Consider the following 21,953-nt stretch of genomic DNA (forward strand, 5'->3'; position numbering starts at 1 on the left):
ATCTCAAAAATATGTTTAAAGTAAGGCAAATGCAGTCATCAACATATAATAGAAAATAGAACCAAAAATCTTACTTAATATATTGTGAAAAAAAAGTTACAGTATCAAAGCCCTAGAATATTCTTAGGAAGAATATTTAAATGTAACCCATTTTTCAAATAAACAACTTCTCCCTCAGTGAAACTGACAATACCCTAGTTAGACTGCATAATGTACTGTGTTGACAATGAGGCTGCCAGTGCTGGAGGTATGACTAGAACAGTGCCAATGACTATATTCCATACAGCAAATTCAATATGATAAGGAAGGACAGGTGATATACGAGGTAAATCTCCAAGAACCACAAATCAATTACAGTTTTTGTAAGCAGTGACATAAAAAAGTGTGGGAGCTGGGTGTGATGGCACACACCTGTAATCCCAGCAACTCCGGAGGCTAAAGCAGGAGGATCATGAGTTCAAAGCCAGTCTCAGCAAAAGCGGGGTGCTAAGCAACTCAGTGAGACCCTGTCTCTAAATAAAATACAAAAGAGGGCTGGGTGTGGCTCAGTGGTGGAGTGCCCCTGAGTTTGAGCCTCAGTACAAAAAAAAAAAAAAAAAAAAAAGTGGGGGGCGGGTAATTATGTTGAAATCAGAACTTCTGAATTACAGTCCCAGTTTTTGTTTATGGGGTTTTTTTGTTTTGGGGGTTTTTTTTGTTGTTGTTGTTGTGTTGTTGTCTGTATGTGCATGTGTGGTACAGGGAATTGAATCAGAAGCACTTTGCCACTAAGTTACATCCCCAGCCCTTTTTTCTATTTTTTTAAATTTTAAGACAATGTCTTGCTAAGTTGCCCATGCTGGCCTCAAACTTGTAATCCTCCTGCCTCAGCCATCCAAATACCTAGTATTACAGGCATGTGCCACTGCACCCAGTGTTCTCTAGCATTTATGATCAAAATCCCATGAAATAATGATGTGATGTTGACATATATGTATATACCTCACGTATAATTTTAGTAGTGCAGACTTGATTCAAAGCAGTCCTAGATAAAATTTTAAAAGACTAGCACATCCCTGGATAACATTTTTCTCTTGCTGCAATTGAAAGGAACATTTGCTGTTTCTATTTCTTTGCCTTACAAGCAGCCAACATTTCTCTTCCAAATTAAGCTTCCACTCCCCAACCAATCTCTGATTGCTGTGTTTATCCTAGTATATTTTGACTGTTTCTATTTCCATTCCATTCTGTACAGGAGGACCAACTTCTGTCTTGATGAATGAATATCCTGAGAGAAGTAATCCATTTTTATAAACATTCTAAGAAGGTAATTTCCTGCTCAAAATAGAATGCTGACATTTCTTTCTATAGTTATAGATTGACTTAAACATGAAAGCATGTAAATAAGAGTTGGAGTTTTGAGTAAGGGTAAAGAAAAATGGGCCAGAGAGAGGAGGGTAAAGAAGAATAAAAAGCAGAAAAGAATAAAAAGGAGGAAAGATAGAAAATATGGAAAGTAAATAATCTACCAGAACAAAGAGTACATTATGCAATCTCCATTATCTGAATAAGCTTCAATCAAAATTTCTCTTTAAATAAAAAAGTGGCAAAGAATTATAAAAGCAAATAACCAAACAATATGTTCCTAATACTTAAAATGTTTAGCAAGAATTTTTAAAGCTCATGGCTAAATGATTTTAACTCTTTGATAGAATTACTAAATTACATTACTATCAGTGGACTAAAGGGCTACATTACGCTAAAGCTCAGTAATATTTCTTTGACTTGAAAATGAGATGCCTTCATTTACCAATGTTGATCTGAATTTTAGACAGCTACCCTGAGTCCTTTAATGGCAAAAAGGATATAAGCTGGTTTAAAAATGACTCAGAAAGAATTCATAATTGCCAAAGAACCAATCAAGGACACTACTGAGCATTTCTGTCCACAAAGAAACTTATTATGATAATATAATATTGTGTTTCTTACATACTCAAATAGACCTGAGCACAGACAACATTTAAAAGTCCTTGATATCTGCTGCCACATTCTAAACCCTTAAATTCACCTGCCATGTGATAAATTTGTGATAAGAGTGGATGGAATAGTGTATGTCCATCACCACTTATAGAAACACAATTTGAAAGAGACAACCCTTTGGACATCAAGCAGTATGTAAATAAAATGGCTTCCCATAATATCAATTCTTGCATTCATTATTTGAATTTATGTTAGCATTGTACTAGGAATTAAAAATTGGGGGTAAAACAAACATATGTAATTTTAAGTACAATGGAAGAAGCAGACATGAATAAAACCACCATATAAATAAATACATAATTAGAAACCATTATAAGTGCTATGACAAAACAGGATAGGATGCCATGAAAACAAGTAACGTAACAGGGAAATCGAAACTAGGTTGAAACCAGAATAAGCTTCTCTAAGGAAATGCTATTTGAGCAGATTACTGAAGAAGAGAATGAACAAACTACATAAAAATTGGAGAAAGAGAGATCCAAGCAGTTAACTGAACACATAAGTGTCCCAAAGTAGAAAGGGGCATAGGACACTGGAGGAACTAAAAGAAAACCAAGCCACTGTCACTAGCTCAAGAATATGTAAGAGAAGAGTATGAAAATGTAACATGGGGTCATGTGAGCACTGGAAGGTTCTTACCTCATGCACCTGAAGAATGAAGTACACAGATGATGGACAGTCAGAATTTGGTAACAGATATATTAGAAGCAAACAAGGAAAGCTCCCACAGCACAGGAGGAGTCCCAAAGAGGGTACCATTGGTGGCTTTCTGTCTAGGGGTTTTTATACTGTTTTGATAAAGAACTAACCTTTTATTGGAGAGTATCCCTTGATTGTTCTCTTTCTCTTAGTTGAAAGTATACAATTTTAATTTCTTTTTCCCATAATGGAATTATCTAATGTGCTTGTTAACCTGAGTTTATCCTATACTTATTCCTTAAAACAAAAGAATTGTTTGGGTTCAAAACAACTTGTTGGGGGTTGACTAATGTCAGGATAGTCAAGGGAAACTTGGGCAACAACAAAATGTATCGGTATCCAAGCATGAGTAGGGTCTTCCAGTTAGGCAGCCAAAAACAAACAAAAGAGTTTAAATCTGAAGTCGTGGTCCACCTCAAAGACAGAAGAGTGGTCAGGGTCACAGCATGCAGTACCTTATAGGTTAAGATAACAACTTAGGACTTTATCCTAAAGGCAGTGGTACAGATTAAAAAAAAAAAAAAAACTAAGCATATCGATCTCTTAATTTCAATGAAAGGAACAGAGCAGAGAAGACAACAATGAATATGAAAAGACCTACTAGAAAATTGTTTGGGTTAGTTTGAACTGAGGTATTGTTAGAAATTAAAAGCAAGAACCAGGTGTGGTGGCACAAACCTGTAATCCCAGCTACTCAGGAAACTAAAGCAGGAAGATCATAAGTTGGAGCAACTGAGGGAGAACGTGTCTCTAAATAAACTTGATAAAGAAAAAAGGACTAAAGGTGTAACTTAATGGTAGAGTGCTTACCTATGTGTGAGGTCATGGGTTCAATTGCCAGTACCACAAAAAGAAAATCAGACAAAAATATTTATAACATAAAATCAATAGGACTTGCATAAGGTGATAGGGAAGGAGATGTCAAAGACAACTTGTAGATTTTTAGCTTGAGTGAGTGAAAGATGGTATCATTCACCGGAACAGGGAGCATGGAGGAGAGCTGGGTTGGAGCTAAGCGTCATTCAAAAGATCAGAGTAGGCTGTGTTGGGTCTGGAGTGCCTTAGGGACATCCAAAAGTAGATAATTTATAGGCACAAACCACTTGCTTTGTTGCCTGGCTTTCTCATATCTCCTCCTTCTCATATATTTCAAACATGCCTTTCAGGAATTTCAACTCCTCCTCACTCTATTTTATAGAAAATTCCAAGTGTACCAGTTCTACTTCCAAATTCAGTGCCAAGTTTTCCCCTGCAAATAGGAGAAAAAAGAAGCCATTTGGGTGAACAGAAGACTACGTATTCTTCAATAACACAAATAATATATGGTGTTCCTCAGGCAAAATCACATTCCTGGAAAGGCTCATATAATTTTAAATAACAATTCTTCCCTCTTACTGTAAGTATGTAATAATGGGTGATGAAATTACCTTTCTGAAGCTACAATGAGATATCTACACCCTGATGAAGATTCTGTGTCTATAAAATCAATAGCAATCAGCAATGCAAAAAAGTACAGAACTCTACAAGTCTTTGTCCTTGAACAGCAGAACTACTTCTTTCTTCATCAAATGTGACCAAAAGAACTTGAATTCTCAATGTAAAAGTTCAAAAGTCTGAACTTTCAGATTATAGAATTTGAGACTCTAGCTCAGCTTCAAGATACTTAATGAGAGAAATGATAGTTTCCCTTAGTGTACTAAAACTAAAAAAAACTGTTACCACAAATAAAATATTATGAAGGCCTATGAACACTTTTGATTATCAGAGTCTCACTGCATTGGTAAAAATATCCTCATAAATTTGTGACAGAGCCTGGAAACATCAGGTTTGTTCTTCAGTTTTCTGGGGAAAACAGTTGCAATTTCATTGTACGGTTTTACTAATGACTAAGTAACTTAACTCAGGTAAAGTTTACATGAATGATCCATAGTAAGTGTTTGATATTGTTAGTTAATGTTGTTATTGCATGAAGAAAAATAAATCAAAAAGATGATGTGCTAAATGTCCCACAGTAAAAGTGCAACTGGAATTTAAACCATCGTTTTATCCTTCTGTCCTAAGACATAATAAAAAACAAAACATGGCCAAAGGTGGAAGGAAGATGGGACTGAAAAATCACAGGTTTTTCAGCCATTAGGTAAAAAACACACAATTTCCAAATATTTTCCAGGCATTTTTATCATTCTTAGTCCCATCATGTAAAAACATTTTATGGAAAAAGAACATGAAATAGAACTTCTTCACAAACTCTGCTTCCTGGGATAAAACTATCTTATCATTGGTTAACTTACTCTTAAATATTTGAACATATATGTCAGATCTAAATAGATGAAAATCCAACCTCATGTTTTCCATTTTCCACATAATCCATCAGCTCTATTCAAACCAAAATGGATCTATCAATTAATTGTTAGTAGTTATCAGAAATTTACTGGGTTTTTGTGTGTGTGCTGGAGATAGAACCTAGGGCCTTGTGCATGCTAAATATACAGTCTACCACTGAGCTACACTCCCAGCCCCATGGCTCTATTGATTCATTTTTTAAATGAATGAAATATCAACCATGTACTAGGTTCAATGACAGGGAATATAAATATTAAGAGATACAGAAAAAGAAAATGTATCCTATTTTATAGGTAAAGAAAATGAAACAAGAAGAATCTGTAATTTGCTTAAAGTCACAAGTTATTGCTTAAACAGGTTATTGGCAAAAGCCTATAATAAAGCCTAGGTTTTTGAATCATGTCTTAGAGAACATCAAAAGTAAACAACACAGGGGTATATTCTTCATCTTAATATTCAGGAAGTTCCTAACACAGCTTTTATATAGCATTAGTTCTTTTGAAAAGAATTTACTGAATAGCAATGACATTTCATTGACCTTATTTGGTGCTCATATGAAGATCAAGATGGCATCATGGCTACAACATGACTAATCTACTCTTCTATATTTTATCCCATCTTCTGGTTCCATTTCCATGGAGACTACAGACGCTCACACAAAAATGGGAACTATTGTGGTTGCATTTTAGAAAGAAGGGCAGAACTGAACTTTCTATATAGAACATACCTCCAAGTCTCTTGCTTTCTACTACTAGTATTTTTCAATGCCTTTCATTGAGAATCTTCATTCAGAGATTTTAGAGGGAGATCTAGCTGTACTGAGGCAGAATTTACACACAGTAAAATTCACCACTTTTGCAAATACAATTCAATGAGTCTTGCAGTCATAGATCTCATTTATGATCTGACCTAATCCAGAAAAATGTTCCCTTGAAAAATGCACATATAAACAATATTTCATATAAAACTGTAGACTTTCCAGATATCCTAACACTTACTCAGTTACAGAGATAGGTCATCAGTTAAGAACTCTTAATCAAAAACTAGCAAAGCACCTTAAAAATGTTCATACAAACATTATTTTCAGGTTGAATAGCTGATTTCCTAACTATTCAGAAAGTTGGTATATGAAATACCAATTGTTGATATATATCAGAGTACATAAACAGGACACACTTGCTACATGCATTGCACTTAAGATTACTGCCTACAAAAGGACAAAACAAGACAAAATTCATGCTTTGGTAGCATTACTAATTGTCAGTGCTCTACACAATTCAAACGTACAAATTGTAAATTATAATAAATATTTCTAATTAGAGAAGGCATGGGATAATGAAATTGAGAGAAATAATAAGAAAAACCAATTTTTATTTAATACCCAGCTTTTGGGTAATCCTTCTGCACTTCCACTAATTCAAATTATATTTATTCAGTACTTCCTTTGGCAAAGTATGTTGGATATTTTGGGGAGACACAAAAAATAACTCTCTACTCATTTTTAAAATGAGTAGAGAAAAAGCTCTAACCAAGAATTTGGGCCTATCATTAAACATGTAAAAAATAAGATGTTACTTCTACATGAAACAACACTGGGTTTAACCACAGTACTAAAATAAAGGATAGGTTCTGCCAGGAAGAAGTTTGTCAAATTAAAAAGCACATTTTTAGAGAGTGAAAATTATGGTGAGGTTACAAACTTCTTTATATACAGTTCCAAAATAATTCCATAAAATCATAACTAATCTTTATATTTTAGAAATCATTTGTTTATGATGACTGTTTTTAAGACCCTGTTATTTCACGTAATCACTTTTGCTTCCATGCTACAAAAGAGGTTTTAGCCACATTTGATTGAAATTTAAAGATGAATAGAGTACAAAGACTAAAACCACAAGAGAAGTAACATTTCTCTTAAGTGTACTTTCTTAAATAACCAAATGAAAGGTAATTGCAATTGTAATTTCATCTGAGTAAATAAAGTAGCATGTAGTAAAGTTAAGATAAAATCAGTGAATATGAATTAAAGACTTTGAAGGAGATGCCAGATGAAAATTTCACTACCATCTTCAGAGACCAAAAAAAATTTCAGAAACATACTTTTTTTAGGATCATTCTCATACTCATTATCCAAAAATATTAATGAGATTGTGAACTATTCACAGTATTTTCTAAAATATTTTCATTCACTTATTCAACACATATTTACTGAAAGCAACTATTACTTACAGTTTATTTGCAAGGTTATATGCTACCCTTGTCTTTTACCTCTCTACCAAGAAAAGAAATAGGGCATTCTGGAAGCTTAATATATAAAACAGACAATTAAAATATTTAAAATAGTCAATCCCAATTAGTTTTATTTCCATTAAAGTGAATCTAATTCTATTATAAAAGAAAATTCAGTGATCAGAATATGGAATTGCAGAAAAGTACTCCAGATCACTTCTTCCCTTTGGTTCTTCAGATCTACTTGAACTTTTTGGTCGTTCACAGTAAAGGGTTCACAAGGATTATTCATTCCACCTTCTGAATGCTGGCCAAAAAAAAAAATGATGAAGAAACACAAACAAGGTCCTATCTTAATGAAGTGCAAAACAACTATCCATCAAATAATTGTACTTAAACACATAAATTAAAGATCTGAGATGACTGTTTTGAAGAAAAGAAACCCAGTTCTATGAAAACCTCCCCACAAAGAAACTTAATGATTTAGAGTAAGATTCCTAAATGTGAAGAGTGACCCGAGATCTAAAGACTCAGTGGGATCAATCAGAAGAACCACAGGAGGCTAGAAGGATGGGGAGTGAAGAAAAAGTTTCAAGAAAGAAAGAACATGCCTTCAGAAATCTAGTAGTCTAAATGAGAAACACAGAAGAAAATTGTGTTAAGTCACACCAGTCCAAGAATTTTGATCTTAATCCAATCAGCAATGTAAAGCCACTGAAACATTTTAAGCAGAGGGGTGATGACGTAAGTTTTTTCATTTTAAAAATATCATTTAAGGGTTAGGGTTGTGACTTAGTGGTAGCGCACTCACCTAGCATGCATAAGGCCCTGGGTTTGATCCTCAGCAGCACATAAAAATAAAATGAAGGCATTGTGTCTACCTATAACTAATATATAGGTAGATAACTAATATATAGGTAGATAATATATAGGCATCCAAGTGGAAACTAGATTATTGAAGAACAACAACAAAAAGATGAACAGTTCTGAACAAAACCAGAAAGGATAGTTTTGTTTGCAGAGCTTAATACTCTGCCAGATGGTTCCATCTAGGATCATTCCTTAGGAAACCAGTTTCACAACCTCCCCCTTCTCATTTGCAGCCAAGTAAAAGTTCTTTCATTTTCTCAGTGCCCTGCTGAGTGCGTTCTGCAATTAACTAATCAGAGGTAGGCACTTATAGATCAGTGAAATACACCATCACTCTCACTCATGCTATAGGTCATTATTTTAAGAAAGGGGAAATAAAGTAGGTTAGCTTAAGCTACATTTTTAAAATTCATCCTGAAATCTCAGTGGATTTACACAACAAAAAATATTATGTACTCAACCTTTGGACTCTACATAGCCACTTAAGGATCCGGGAGATCAGCATTCCTTCTTAAAACTTCACTGTCTGAAACACATGACCTTATTACTTACTGCAACAGAGAAGAGAGAGTGTAATGTTTTCCACCAACAAGAAAATACTTCAGTTCGGAAATAACACATATCTTATCTGTTCAGAGACCATTGTCCATTGACCAGAACCAGCCACATGGCCCAGCCCACAGGTAAAGGGAAGGAAGGAGAAGTAGATATTGGGAAATATTAATAAAGTCTAACATATACTAAGAAATTCCTTTTTATTCTCCTTATAAGAATCCCATACTTTATTTTTTTTTATTTATTTTTTTACGTTTACATAGGGTAATGATGTTTATTTTTTTTCCCTTCCCCCCCACCCCTCCCACCCTTTTCCCTTTATACAGTCCTTCTTTCCTTCATTCTTACCACTCTCCTTAGCCTAACTCTAAACCTAACCCTAAACCTAATGCTAACCCCTCCCACCCCCATTATATGTCCTCATCCGCTTATCAGCGAGATCATTCGTCCTTTAGTTTTTTGAGACTGGCTTATCTCACTTAGCATGATATTCTCCAATTTCGACCATTTGCCTACAAATGCCATAATTTTATCATTCTTCATTGCGGAGTAAGAATCCCATACTTTAAAACATTCTACCATAAAAACAAAACAGCTAACAAAAAAAAAAAGTCTGTATTTAAGTATAATTCATTTCACTAAGATTTACTAACAAGTTGATATATATCTAGCCAAAAGCAAAGAAATGTGTTGAGTAAACTGGGCAGCCTTACTTATCTTGGTTAACATACCATCTGGTTAGCCTTTTTGAAATATTAAAAACAGGTCGCAAAGTCTCAATTCTACTTTCAAGCAAGCAAGACCTTTATAGTCTCCAGCGCTTCTGTAGATAACTGTTAGATATCATTGTGACGAGTTTGAAGAATATTGTTATAATTTGCATGTGAGATATCCCCCAAAAGCTCACATGTGAGACAATGCAAGAAGGTTGAAAGGAGAAATGATTCAGTTGTGAGACTCTTAACCCAAAATCAGTGAATTAATCCCCTGATAGGGATTAACTGAGTAGAAACTGAAGGGTTAGAGTGTGGCTGGAGGAGGTAGAGATTAGGGGCATGACTTTGAGGTATATATTTTGTTATATGGAGAGTGAAGTGTGTATCTATCTCTATCTCTCCCTCTCTGCTTTCTGATCATATGAGCTGCTTCCTTCCACCACTCTCTCCTGCCAGGATATTCAGCCTCACCTTGAGTCCCAAGAAATGGAGCCAGCCTTCTATGGACAAAGACCTGTGAAACCATGAGCCTGCAAATAAACTGTTTCTTCTCTACAATTGTTCTGGTCAGATCTTTTAGTTACAGCAGCAATAAAGCTAACTAAAACAGAAATTGACTTGGGCTGGGAATGATGGTGCATACCTGTAATGTCAGCAACTCAGGAGGCTGAGGTAGGAGAATTGCAAGTTCAAGGTTAGTCTCAGCAACTTCGTGAGGCCCTAAGCAATTTACTGAGACCCTGTCTTAAAAAAAAATTTTTTTTCAAGAATGTCTTGAAAGTTGGAATGGACCCACCTTTTGACCCAGTTATCCCACTCCTTGGTTTATACCCAAAGGACTTAAATAATCATACTACAATAATGCAGCCACATCAATGTTTAGAGCAGCTCAATTCACAATAGCTAGAATGTGGAACCAACCTAGATGCCCTTCAAGAGATGAATGGATAAAGAAACTGTGGTATATCTACACAGTGCAATATTATTCACCATAAACAAGAATAAAACTATGGCATTTGCAGATAAATGGATGGAATTGAAGAATATGCTAAGTGAAATAAGCCAATTACAAAAAACCAAAGGCTGAATGTTTTCCCTGATAAGTGAATGATGACATATAATGGGGGTGGGAAGTGAAAGAAGAATGGAGGAACCTTAGATTATGTAGAGGGAAATGGGGGGGGGGTATGAAAGGTGGTAGAATAAGACAGACATCATTATCCTACGTACATGTATAATTACACAAATGGTATGAATATACATCATGCACAACCATAGTAATGAAAAGATGTACCTCATTCATGTACAATGAATCAAAATGCAGTCTGTAAAAATAAAAAAGTAATTTTAAAAAATAAATAAACAAATAAAACCTAAAGAAAAACCAGAAGAACATCTTGGTATATGAAGGATCTGCATGATACTGTTGGCAAAAGTAATCAAAATGATAACAACTTAGCAGCCAGTGTCTAAGTCCTCTTATTCTGGTTCTCTTTGCTGTGTAACAAACCATTTCTAAGTTTACAGGCTTAAAACAACAATTTCTATTATCTTACAGTTGTATGTATGCATTAGTCTCACCTAAGCAGCTCTTGCTTGGGTTCTTTAATACAATTGTAGTGAGCTGACAACAGGGTCTAAGGTCATATGATGGCCTGACTGGTCTGGACCATCAAAATGTTTCTTCATTCACGCATGTGGCATTTCAATTGGAACAACTAGAATAGCTCTGGACTGACTGATTCTCCCTCTTGCCATATAACCTCTTTAGATGCTTTGGGTATCATATAGCATGAAACTCTCAGGTGAGTAGAACTTCTTACACAGCAACTGGCTTCTCCCAGAGTAAGCATGCCAAGAAATCATAACTGAAGTTACAAGGGCATCTTACAGTCTAGTTTTATAAGATGTACCACACAATCTGGAAACATTCTGCTGGTTACACAGAGAAAGTTCATATTCAATGTGTAAAAAACTAGACAGGGGCATAAATACCAATGTGTGTGATTCACAAGGAGGGAGATAACTTTGGAAACTAGTTACTACATCTCTGATTTGGGAAATAGGGGTCACAGTCAAAAACACCTGTGTAGGAAAATTTTATTGAAAAACATACCACAACATATCCAATTAGGGTAGAAATGTCTCCAAATACCAAAAGATGAAAATTTACCATGCCATGTATTGGACATATAGCCACTTCTAGACATTTATGGTCATCACAAAGCAGCAGAATTTTTGTACAATAGTGAGAAACAAAACTTTTAAACATGGGATAAAATTATAATAGCATCTTTATAAAGAAACTAAATCTATTACCAAAAAAGTCAGAAAAAAAATCACAAAATTTGGGAATAAGCCAGGTATACACACTTGTAATTCCAGTGGCTCAGTAGGCTGTGGCAGGAGGATCTCAAGTTCAGTCAGCCTCAGCAACTTATATATATATAATTTGGAAATAAAAACTTTCTCCAACATTTTTCCATATCCATTCTCTCCAGATATACAAATTCAAAATACTCAGAAGTTACTCAGAATCCTTTCCAAAATGCATTGTAATCATTAATTAATTATTGCACACAATGTTTTCTTGAGGAAAACAATGATAATAATCTACTACTATAGAAAGAAACAGCAGGCTTCTAAAGAACAACTTGCCCGATTGCACACCCAAAGAGTGTGATTTCTCTCACTATTAAATCATGAGGAAGTCTGCCATTCCTAGTTAAACCATCTGTTCACTTTGGGAAATATCTTTTATCTTGTATACTCTAAAATTAATGTGTTAAGCTAAGTTTTTGCTAATATTGTAGCAAGAACTCTATTTACCGTATTTAGTCCCAAGCCCTAAAGAAAGCTCCAGAAAATGAAACAACTTGTTTTAATTTCAAGAAATAGTCATTATTTCCTTAGAAGAAATAATTATAAATTTCTAATCATGTTACATATTTTAGATGTTCTGAGCATCATAAGAAAGACAGTCATAAAACAGCATTCTTTAATAATGTGTTATGGTCAATTAACATACACTGATCTAGAACACAGTATAATGACAGAACCTTACCTGTTTTGCTACATCTGATCTAGCTGCTCCAAAAGGAAAAGGGCTATGGCAGTCATAACAGTTAAAAGCAGGGATCATTTTATAAATAAAACAGAGTGCTTTTCTAAACAAATCTGCATTATTCAAGAAGACAACCAACTTCCATGTTAATTGGCTCCAATTTGTCCCACTGAAATTACACCATTTTCTGGGCTAAACTATTCATAACCTAAGCATATCACACACTGGTTTTCTAAGACTCTGAAAATAGTCTATCAGAATTAATTAGCAAATTAAGATACTTCTTGTAAAGGAAAAGCACTGCGAAGGGTGAAAGACATTTAAAATAATATTTTGAAAAGTAAAAATAAGCCAAATGTGTTGCTATTCAATCAACCATAGGTATAGCGAACTTAGTTTCTTAGAAAGTCTAGTGATGTGAAGAAGTAGGTCAGGAGTATCAGGAACTTGGTGTTTTATGTGAGTGTGGACACCTAGCTTTAGAAGGGAGCTATCTTGTTGAGTAACGTGAAAAAAAGCAGGTGAACTGGAACAGACATGAATCAAAATGAACAGCTAGATTTTAAACAATTGTTCTTAACCTGGGCTATATAATGGAATTCTGTAGGGAGTTTTAAAAATTAGTAATTCCTGAGATACTCTAATCTAACTAATCTGGAGTGTGTCCTGAGTACCAGGATTTTTAGAAACTTTCCAGGTGGGTTGTGATATACAGCAAGATTACAGAACCACTGATGTAAAGTGTAGCTGTGGTCAGGTAGGTTAGTTCATAGCAATGCTCTATGATTTTGAATAAAGTCAAATTGGAAGCACTGGTTTTGGCAATATAGAAAAATACATGTTCACATAATCTCCAGGTAGAACACAACAAAAAATGCTAATTAAAATCTTTTTAAAAATAATTTATTTATTTTGATGGATTATACACAAATGGGATAAAACATTTCTCTGGTTGTACATGAAGTAGAGTCATACCATTTGTGTAATCAGACATATACATAGGGAAATGATGCTTGTCTCAATCTGTTATTTTTCCTTCCCCCACCCCTCCCACCCCTCTTTCCTCTATACAATCCATCTTTCCTCCATTCTTGCCTCCCTCCCTTGCTCAGTTGACAAGAAATTAAGAGAACTCATCAGAGGCCAGAATTGAGCACAAATCCAAAGCAATAAATAGCAGGGGAATCAGGAGTCGCTTTGGAGATCTAGCAATTGTTTCAAACCTAGACCCTGAGTTTTAACCAGCTGCATAGGACAGCACAAGACAAAGACAACAGGCCTTTTAGGGTTAATCAGATTAGAGATATCCCCTTAAACCAGGTACTTTTCAAGGGTTTTGACATCTTTAGAACATGAAACTGGATAGGAACAAAAACAAACTAAAACTGTGCCACCAAAGGAATAATAAAAGTCAGTCTTAGTTTTAAACTCTGGCCTCTATGGAAGAAAAGGGGAGAAGTCTATCCTATGGAGGAATTCATATTAACCACGTGGCATAAAAAGTCTCAGGCTACAAAGAGGTCACAAGATGGTTAACAACTGCACTAACAAAATCATACACAACTCTCCTCTGGAAGAACACACTTCAGTCCAGGTTTAAAGATTTTCTGTAGATGAGATACTAAGAAATACGGCTATTGCTGCATGCAAATAAGGTTCCTTGAAGGAGTTATAGGGGGAAAGGATCAAGGATCAAATAAGACACTGTGATTATCAAGTACAAAATGGAAAATAAGGCAAATTCCTTAACCTAATAAAGTATATCTTACAAATAAATAAAAAACAGTCACAAATACAATATACAATAGTCAAATAGTAAAATTTTTCTTTTAAAAGCAGGGAAAATAGATTCCTACTCTCTATCACTTCTATTCAACACTGGACTACAGGGTGTAGCCAGCATAATAAAATAAGATTTAAAAAATGAGTGGAAAGGAAGAAACCAAACTGTTATTGTACAAAAGCAACAGTATAACTCCCCACACACAAAAAGTACTGATTTATTAAGAGTATAGCCAGGTAAATAAACATAAGATCAAACATAAAAAATTGGATTAAAATTGTATGTATCTGCAATAGTTACAAAACTAGATTTTAAAAGCATTTCCCATAGCAATACAAAAATAAAATAGGAAGGAATAAATCTAAAGTGATGAGTAAGACATTAAAGAATATTTTAAATGTTAGCTTAAGACATTAATGATGATTCAAATAAAAAGTGATACAAAGTGTTCAAAATGAGAAATGCAATATTCTACTGTTAGTTATCCCATATGGATGCCATATAATTCAATCAAATTCTAAATGGAGTTTTTGTGAGACTTGATTATTGGATTTTTAAGATTTATTTAGAAGAGTAACATCCCAGAAAAGGTAAGACACAACTGAAAATAACCGATCAAGAGGGAGGTTCTTGCTCAGCTAGATATCAAATTTTATCAAAAACGAGAGACATGAGATATTGGATTGGGGATAGACAACTAAAACTTTGGGGAACATCCAGAGCCAAGAAACAAACTCACACAAATAGGGAAACATTATACAAAGCAGTAGGCACTGGACAGCAGTGGGGGACAAAATGTCAAAAAGTTGTCTGAAACAGTTATATCTTTCGCAGGTGGGCAAACACAGGCTAACCCCTATTTTTTGTAAATAAAGCTTTACTGGAGCACAGCAGTGCCCTTTCATTTATATTTTGTCCTTGGCTGCTTTTATGCTACAGTGGCAAAGTTGCAACAGAGGCCACGTGACCAGAAAAATCTAAAATAATTTTTGTCCTGTCCTTTACAGAAAGTTTTCCTACCTTTAGTTTGACTGAAAAAAAATGAGATGAATTCCTATATTCTAACAAAAATCAATTCTAAATGGATAAAGAACTTAAATGTAAAAGTTAAACTTCAAACTCATAAAAGTAATTATGAAAAATGTTTCTATTATTTTGAGATAAGAACAAACTTGTTAAATAAGATACAAAAAGTACATATCATAAAGAAAACAGTTTACAAGATTATAATCACAAACTTTAGTTCCTCAATGACACCATAAAGAAACAAAACAAGATAAGTCATAATAAAAGGTAAAATATTTACATTATATTAAGTCATCAAAGAATTCAAATGTACAACATATAATAAAACCTCACAAATCAATAAGTTAAGCAAACCAAAAGAAAAAAAGAAAACAAAATAGGTATTTCACATAGCAGAAAAATCAAAGATCAGTAATCACACAAATAAAAACTTTATCTCATTAGCAATTTCATTTCAACAAATAAAAATTTAAAGCCCCATAAAATGTTATTTTAGACCACTGCTATGGTCTAAATGTTTGTGCCTCCCTAAAATTTATATATTGAACCTAATCCCCAATGAGATGGTATCAAAAGGCAGGGCCTTTGGGAGGTTACTAAGTCATAAAGGTGGAGTCCTCTTGAGAGAGATTAGTGCCCTCAACAGTGGCCCTTTAAGGGAATTTGTTTGCCTTCTACCACATGAAGACACAGGGTGAAGGTGCCATCTGTGAACCAGAAGAGGGAGCCCTCATCAAACACGGAAACTAGTAGTATCTTTGATCTTTTATATCTCAGCCTCTGGAATGTAAGAAATGCACTTCTGTTGATTAAAAACCACTCCATTTGTGGAAAATTATTATAGCAGCCCAAACAGACTAAGATTTCCTGTCAATCAGAGTTAGTGTCAAGGACTGAAGGTCTGGTTAAGCACTGGAACTCTCATAAAATTACTTGTAGGAGTGCAAATTTGTAGAGAAACTTTAGAAAACAATTTAGCACTAGATGACAGAGTGGATCATACCTACAGTCTATAGTCAAGCAATTCAATTCCTTAGAATTCTTCATACATGCACGAGTGAGACATATTCAAGGATGTTTATTGAATCTGTGCTTCTGACAAAAAAAATAGAAATTGGAAAACGGAGAAGTATAAGCATTCATTAACCATAGAATTGAAAAATAAAATGTGAGAAAGTCAAATGATAGTATGCAACACTGAAATAGAATAAATAAAAACAGCTAAGAATATCCACTGCAATATCCAAAACTTTACATTAAGTAAATTAAATATAAATTGCATTTATAAAATATTTGAAACATCAAAACTAAAACATTTATTATTGGAGATGTAAACATATATGGTAAAACTATGAAGACTGTCAAAGAAATTATTTTTAGAGATTATAAAAGCTCTTTAAAAATAGTTTTGTTGGTAGGGAGAGACAAGATGTATTTTGGGAGAAACTCGCAAGATTTCGAATATTTATTTTAAAGCCCAATTGTATTTACATGAGTCTTCATTTTATTACTTTATTATTATTTACTCTATTAATATGCATTATATACATTCATTTGTATGTATTCTATATTTCATGATAAAAACAGGAATGAAGAAAAGGAGAAAGAAATTATTCTAGCAGCCAAATTCAAAGGCTAAAAAGAGGCCCCTGCTGGTTCATTGAACACCGGTTGCACTTATTCATTCTTATTTTTAAACTGGAATAACAAAATTATAAGAATTATTATGGTGCCTCTAATGCAATTAAGTTCTGTATTAAATGCATGTTGAATGCATAAATAGATAAATGAATGCTTTATCTAGAGGTGATGAAGTGATCTGAATGGTCAGTTTCTTACATAGTTTTCTCTTAAATGGCTTACACTTTTCCATCTGACTCTGAGCACAAAGTGTTCTGGGTAGTTAGATGTATCTCATAGCACTAGTTTCCTAGAGAAAAAAACTATAGACCATTCTCTCTGATGAACATAGATGCAAAAATCCTTAATAAAATATTAGTAAATCATTCAAAACATTAAGAAGATAATAAACATGACCAAGTGGGCTTCGTCCCAGTGATGCAAGGTTGGTTCAACATACACAATCAATAAGTGCAATTCACCACGTAAAGAGAATTAAGAACAAGAACTATGTGGCCATTTCAAAGGATGAAGAAAAGGTCTTTGATTAAAAAAAAATTAGCAACCATTCATATTAAAAACAATGGAGAAACTAGGCATAGAAGAGCTTACCTAAACATTATAAAGGCTATATAATGCAAACTCAAAGCCAACTCACACTGAATGAAGAAAAACTGAGAGCTTTTTCTCTAAAATCAGAAACAAGACAAGGATGTGAGGATGTCCACTCTCACTATTTCTATTCAGTTTAGTTCTTTTGAAATTCTAGACAGAGAATTCAGGCCAGCAAGTCAACATTTCTATTTTGAACCAATGCTGAAAACAGAAACTCATTCTGAAAAGATATGGCATATGTAGAAAAAATAATTCTAAGGTGGCCCTCAAAATTCCTGCCCCCTTTTTCAAATACCCTTTATAATCCCCTCTCCTTGAATATGGATGGGACTGTGAAAATGATAGGTTTTACTCCCATGATTAAGTTATGTGACACAACTAAGATGAAGGACTTTTTTAGATGTAATCCTCAAAGAGTTGATCTTTTAGTCAAATGAGAAATAATCCTGGATGGTTCTGACTTAATCTGGTGAAGAGTTACTCAAAAGGGAAAGAGATTCACCTGCTACCTTTGAGGAGGCAAGTCTCTAGGTGACAGAAATATATGGTAGGACCTGAAGACAGCTGCTAGAAGCTGAGGATAATTCCTGGCTGACATTCAGTAAGAAAACAGGTAACTCAGTCATATAACCACAAGGAAGTGATTTCTGCCGACAGCCACTATGAATTTGGAAGAGGACTCGAAGCTCTTGATAATACCACAGACCTCAATGAAATCTTGAGATCTTGAGATGGAGGACCCTAAGTCAAAGACTCTCCACCTGACCTAATAAACTCTGAGATAACAAATTAATATTTTTAAGCAATTAACTTTGAGGTAATTTGTCATGTAGCAAAATAAAACTAATAACAGCATTTAAGAAATAAAACTCAGTCATTCTAATCTTCCATCCAACAAGGTACCTGGTGATTTGACAGACAAAGATGAACTGAGATATATTGAAATCTGTAAGAGAATATGAGAGAGAAAAAAGACATCCTTGTCAAAATTATGTACTTGGAGCAGTTAGTGCTAGAATTGCTCTCAGTAAAAGAACAATTTGCAGAGGTGGGGAAGGGAGGGGCAGAGAGAAAATGAACATGAATCATTTACATAACTGGAAAGACTGATGAAAATAGCATCCAGAATAGCAGGAATCCAAAGACAGAACACTTGATGTCATTACCTTACAAATACCTTTTCCACAGTGGGCTTGTAAAAATCACATACTTTCTATAATTATATTCTGACTAAGTCAAAGAAGATTCTGAGTGACATTATCACCTGAGAATCAATTTCCTTCCAATCTCTTTAAAGTTGAAGGTGGATTCCCCGACTTAGGGTTCCCCTTATTCAAGCTCTCTATAAATTTGAAAATGATTTTTCATAGGTTTTATGAGTATAAAAACAATACATCTTAGTATTAGGTCCAATAAGTTACTGGCTCAAAGAGGGACTCCTTCTCTAGTCTAAAGAAAAACTTAGATTACTTTCTAAAAAAATAAAATTCACTATTACTTATTAAAGAAAATATTTTTGTACAAAACTAAGTTCAGTGTTCAAAGGTATTTAAGGCAATAATTTAATAATGTAGTTGACATACCATCAAGTTTTAATTCAATAAAAAACAAATTAAATAAAGTACAATAAAGAACAAGTAACATTCCTAGGAAGAGGAGAATGGTACCATTTAGTGCTAGAAACAATGTCAGAGAAAAACAACTTGGATCTTTTCTGTTAATATTGTTGCACATTCCCCAAAATTTCCAAGTTGGCTAAAAGACAGCAGCAGCCCTCACCAAAGCATCTGAATTTTTCAATGGAATGATTTCAGAATAATCAGTTTATTTGGAGACCACTCCTCAATATGTAAGTATATACAATTCCCTCATACTGACCAGAATGCCTATTCTATAATATCCTAGAGCATAATGAAGGCACTACAGAAAGTATCCCATGCTTGCCAAAGTGTTGCATCCAAAAGCCTTCATTTATCAATCAGTTGAATGAAGAAGTAACCATTTAATTTGTATAAAAATAATTTTGTTCCTATAGGAATCACCATTAATTGCTTTAAAAGTTAGAATTCCTAGTATTCAATCACTAATTGCCTAAGTGCTGTTTGCTTCATGATTCTCACTTAACTCCACACCCAACAAGATATTAAGCTCCTTAAGGGCAGTTTCCATGTTTTTTATTGTTCTATCCATCATAATAGTAGCTCATAATCTTTCACATATTTGCTGACTTAAACTAACAGTAAATATTAGAACTTTAGTGGTTTTTCAGTTGGTAGTGTCTCAATCAGAAGTTCTGACTGAATATTTGAAAAATCATTTTCAAAATTTGAAACAAACCAATTTTTTAAAAATCATTTTATACAAGCCAAGAAATGGAATGAAATATTTGTTGGGTTCCAATAGATAGTTAAGTCTCTCTATATGTCTTTGGGAAAGTGTCATGATCTTGAAAGATAATATTCATATTTTTGTGGTTTGTATTCTACAATACCAAATCTGGCATTTCCACTAACTCAGAAAGAACAAGCCCTTAGAAATTACTGTAAATGAGCTTTTCCAATGGATAAAGAAGGGTAAAACCTTTAAAGGGGCTAAAGGGACTCATTCACCATCTTTATTAAAGGAATGATCCTCAAAAAGTTTAGAGTAGGTTTGTCATGAGAGATGACATAACTATGTACCAACAATAGCCCTGTCTGGTCCTACAATGGGGAGCTGAAGCAAACAGAAACAAGGATCTACTTTAAAATAGAGGTACTAATTAGCTTTAGAATATCTTTCTTTTATAATAACAATTATATACTGCTAATTGAATGATGCCTAACAATGTAAAAAATAACCATTATAAAACATTTCATAATTCTTAGCTATATCTGAAATAGTTCTTTGATGTTTTCAAGATTCAGACTTGATTTCACAATTAGCATCATCTCCATCCTTCTCAGTATTCTTAATAAAATTATAAAAAGTTAGGTCTGCTGCTTGTGTTGGAAACATAATTTCCAATACCTCTGTAAAGAGGATTCTCTAAGGTGGGACCAATTCAAAGCACCTTTTCCTACTCTGTAAGAAGTTTCATGGGAGAGACTATGGCACTCAACAAGAATGACTGGGAGGGCAGCAGAGTGATCGTCAACACCACTGAGAGCATCCTAATGTCCTATGATCACATGGAACTTACATTTAATTACATGAAAAATGTTCAAGAGGCCTTCACAGGGACCAAGAAGGGCACTACCCTACCTCTCTACCAGGTCATCTTTCTGTCCAAGGGGAAAGATGCCATACAGTTCTCCATGATGCCCTTTAATCTCATGAAGGACTGTGAGCTCAAGCAGCCTGTGTTTGGTGCAAACTGTATCAAGGGAACAGTGAAGGCTGAAGCAGGAGGTAGCTGGAAAGGCTCTGCTTCATACAAGTTAATCTTCACAGCAGGGGGACATAGAGTTTGGTCAGGGTATGCTCCAGGTGGTATCTCAAGCCTCCAGAAGTGAAGGCTCCATAGGAGCCTATGGAAGCCCAGTGGGGTCTATTTCTTTCCCCCACCAGTGGTCAATGGAATGTATCCCCTACCAATGGAATGAACCCTTATCCACCACCCCCACCTGAGTTCTATCCAGGATTCCCATGATGGATGGCACCATGGGATATATGCAGTCCCTGCCACCACCCTGTCTGGGGACCATGCAGCCTCTAGTCAGTGGCTCTGATGTCCCCTCCACTCTTGCAGTTGAGTCCAAGACCACAAAAGCAGCTGCTATCTCTTGTTACAACCCAGGCAACCCACACAATGTCTACATGCCCACAAGCTAGCCTTTACCACCTCCCTACTACTCTCCAGAAGAAAAAAGACCCAGTAGACCCTGCCCACTTCCCTGTTCCCACCTTTATGGGCCTTTCCTTCTCCTCCTTGTGGGACTGCATCTGGCTGGAGGAGGTCAGGGAGGGAGGGTCTTGTTCTTCCCCAAGTCTGATTTTAAAAAGTTACCAGGAACTAGTGTTGCAGAAAGCCAGGGTCCATGGCTTCCGTATAGGTGCCAGATAGTCAAGCCCACAGTGCCCCTCTTATGATTTGGGGGGCTGTGCTTAGGAGCATGGGATGTTCCCTTTGTTTCTGTTTCACTCTCTGGTCACCTGCTCTACTGCATTCCAGTCCCTCATTCTGGTAGCCATTCTACACTCAAGTCTTGTGAGCTTCATCAAACCAGCCACATGTCTTCCCAGTGGGCCAACAGGGCTGCCACAACTGACTCAAATTCCTTCCACTGGTCTGCCTTCCCTGTTCTTGGTCATTCTGTTGCCACTTCTGACTTCAGGAGCTTTACAATAAGCCTCCAGGGTTTGTGGCTTCAGAGGAAGCCCACTGTGGCTGGGCAGGAAGTCCCTCTGTTCCCTTGCTAGTGTTTCTGAAATT

At 35.1% G+C, this 21,953-nt stretch overlaps 1 protein-coding gene and 1 pseudogene across 1 annotated transcript in view; one reads left to right on the forward strand and one right to left on the reverse strand.

The window, feature by feature from the left end:
- Gpr158 (G protein-coupled receptor 158) overlaps nt 1–21,953 on the reverse strand; it is a 465,699-nt gene that overhangs the window by 353,887 nt on the left and 89,859 nt on the right. The window lies entirely within an intron of this gene.
- Nucleotides 20,626–21,610, forward strand: LOC124961864 (WW domain-binding protein 2-like; annotated as a pseudogene).

Source organism: Sciurus carolinensis, chromosome 12 (genome assembly GCF_902686445.1).
Source record: "Sciurus carolinensis chromosome 12, mSciCar1.2, whole genome shotgun sequence".
Lineage (NCBI taxonomy): Eukaryota > Metazoa > Chordata > Mammalia > Rodentia > Sciuridae > Sciurus > Sciurus carolinensis.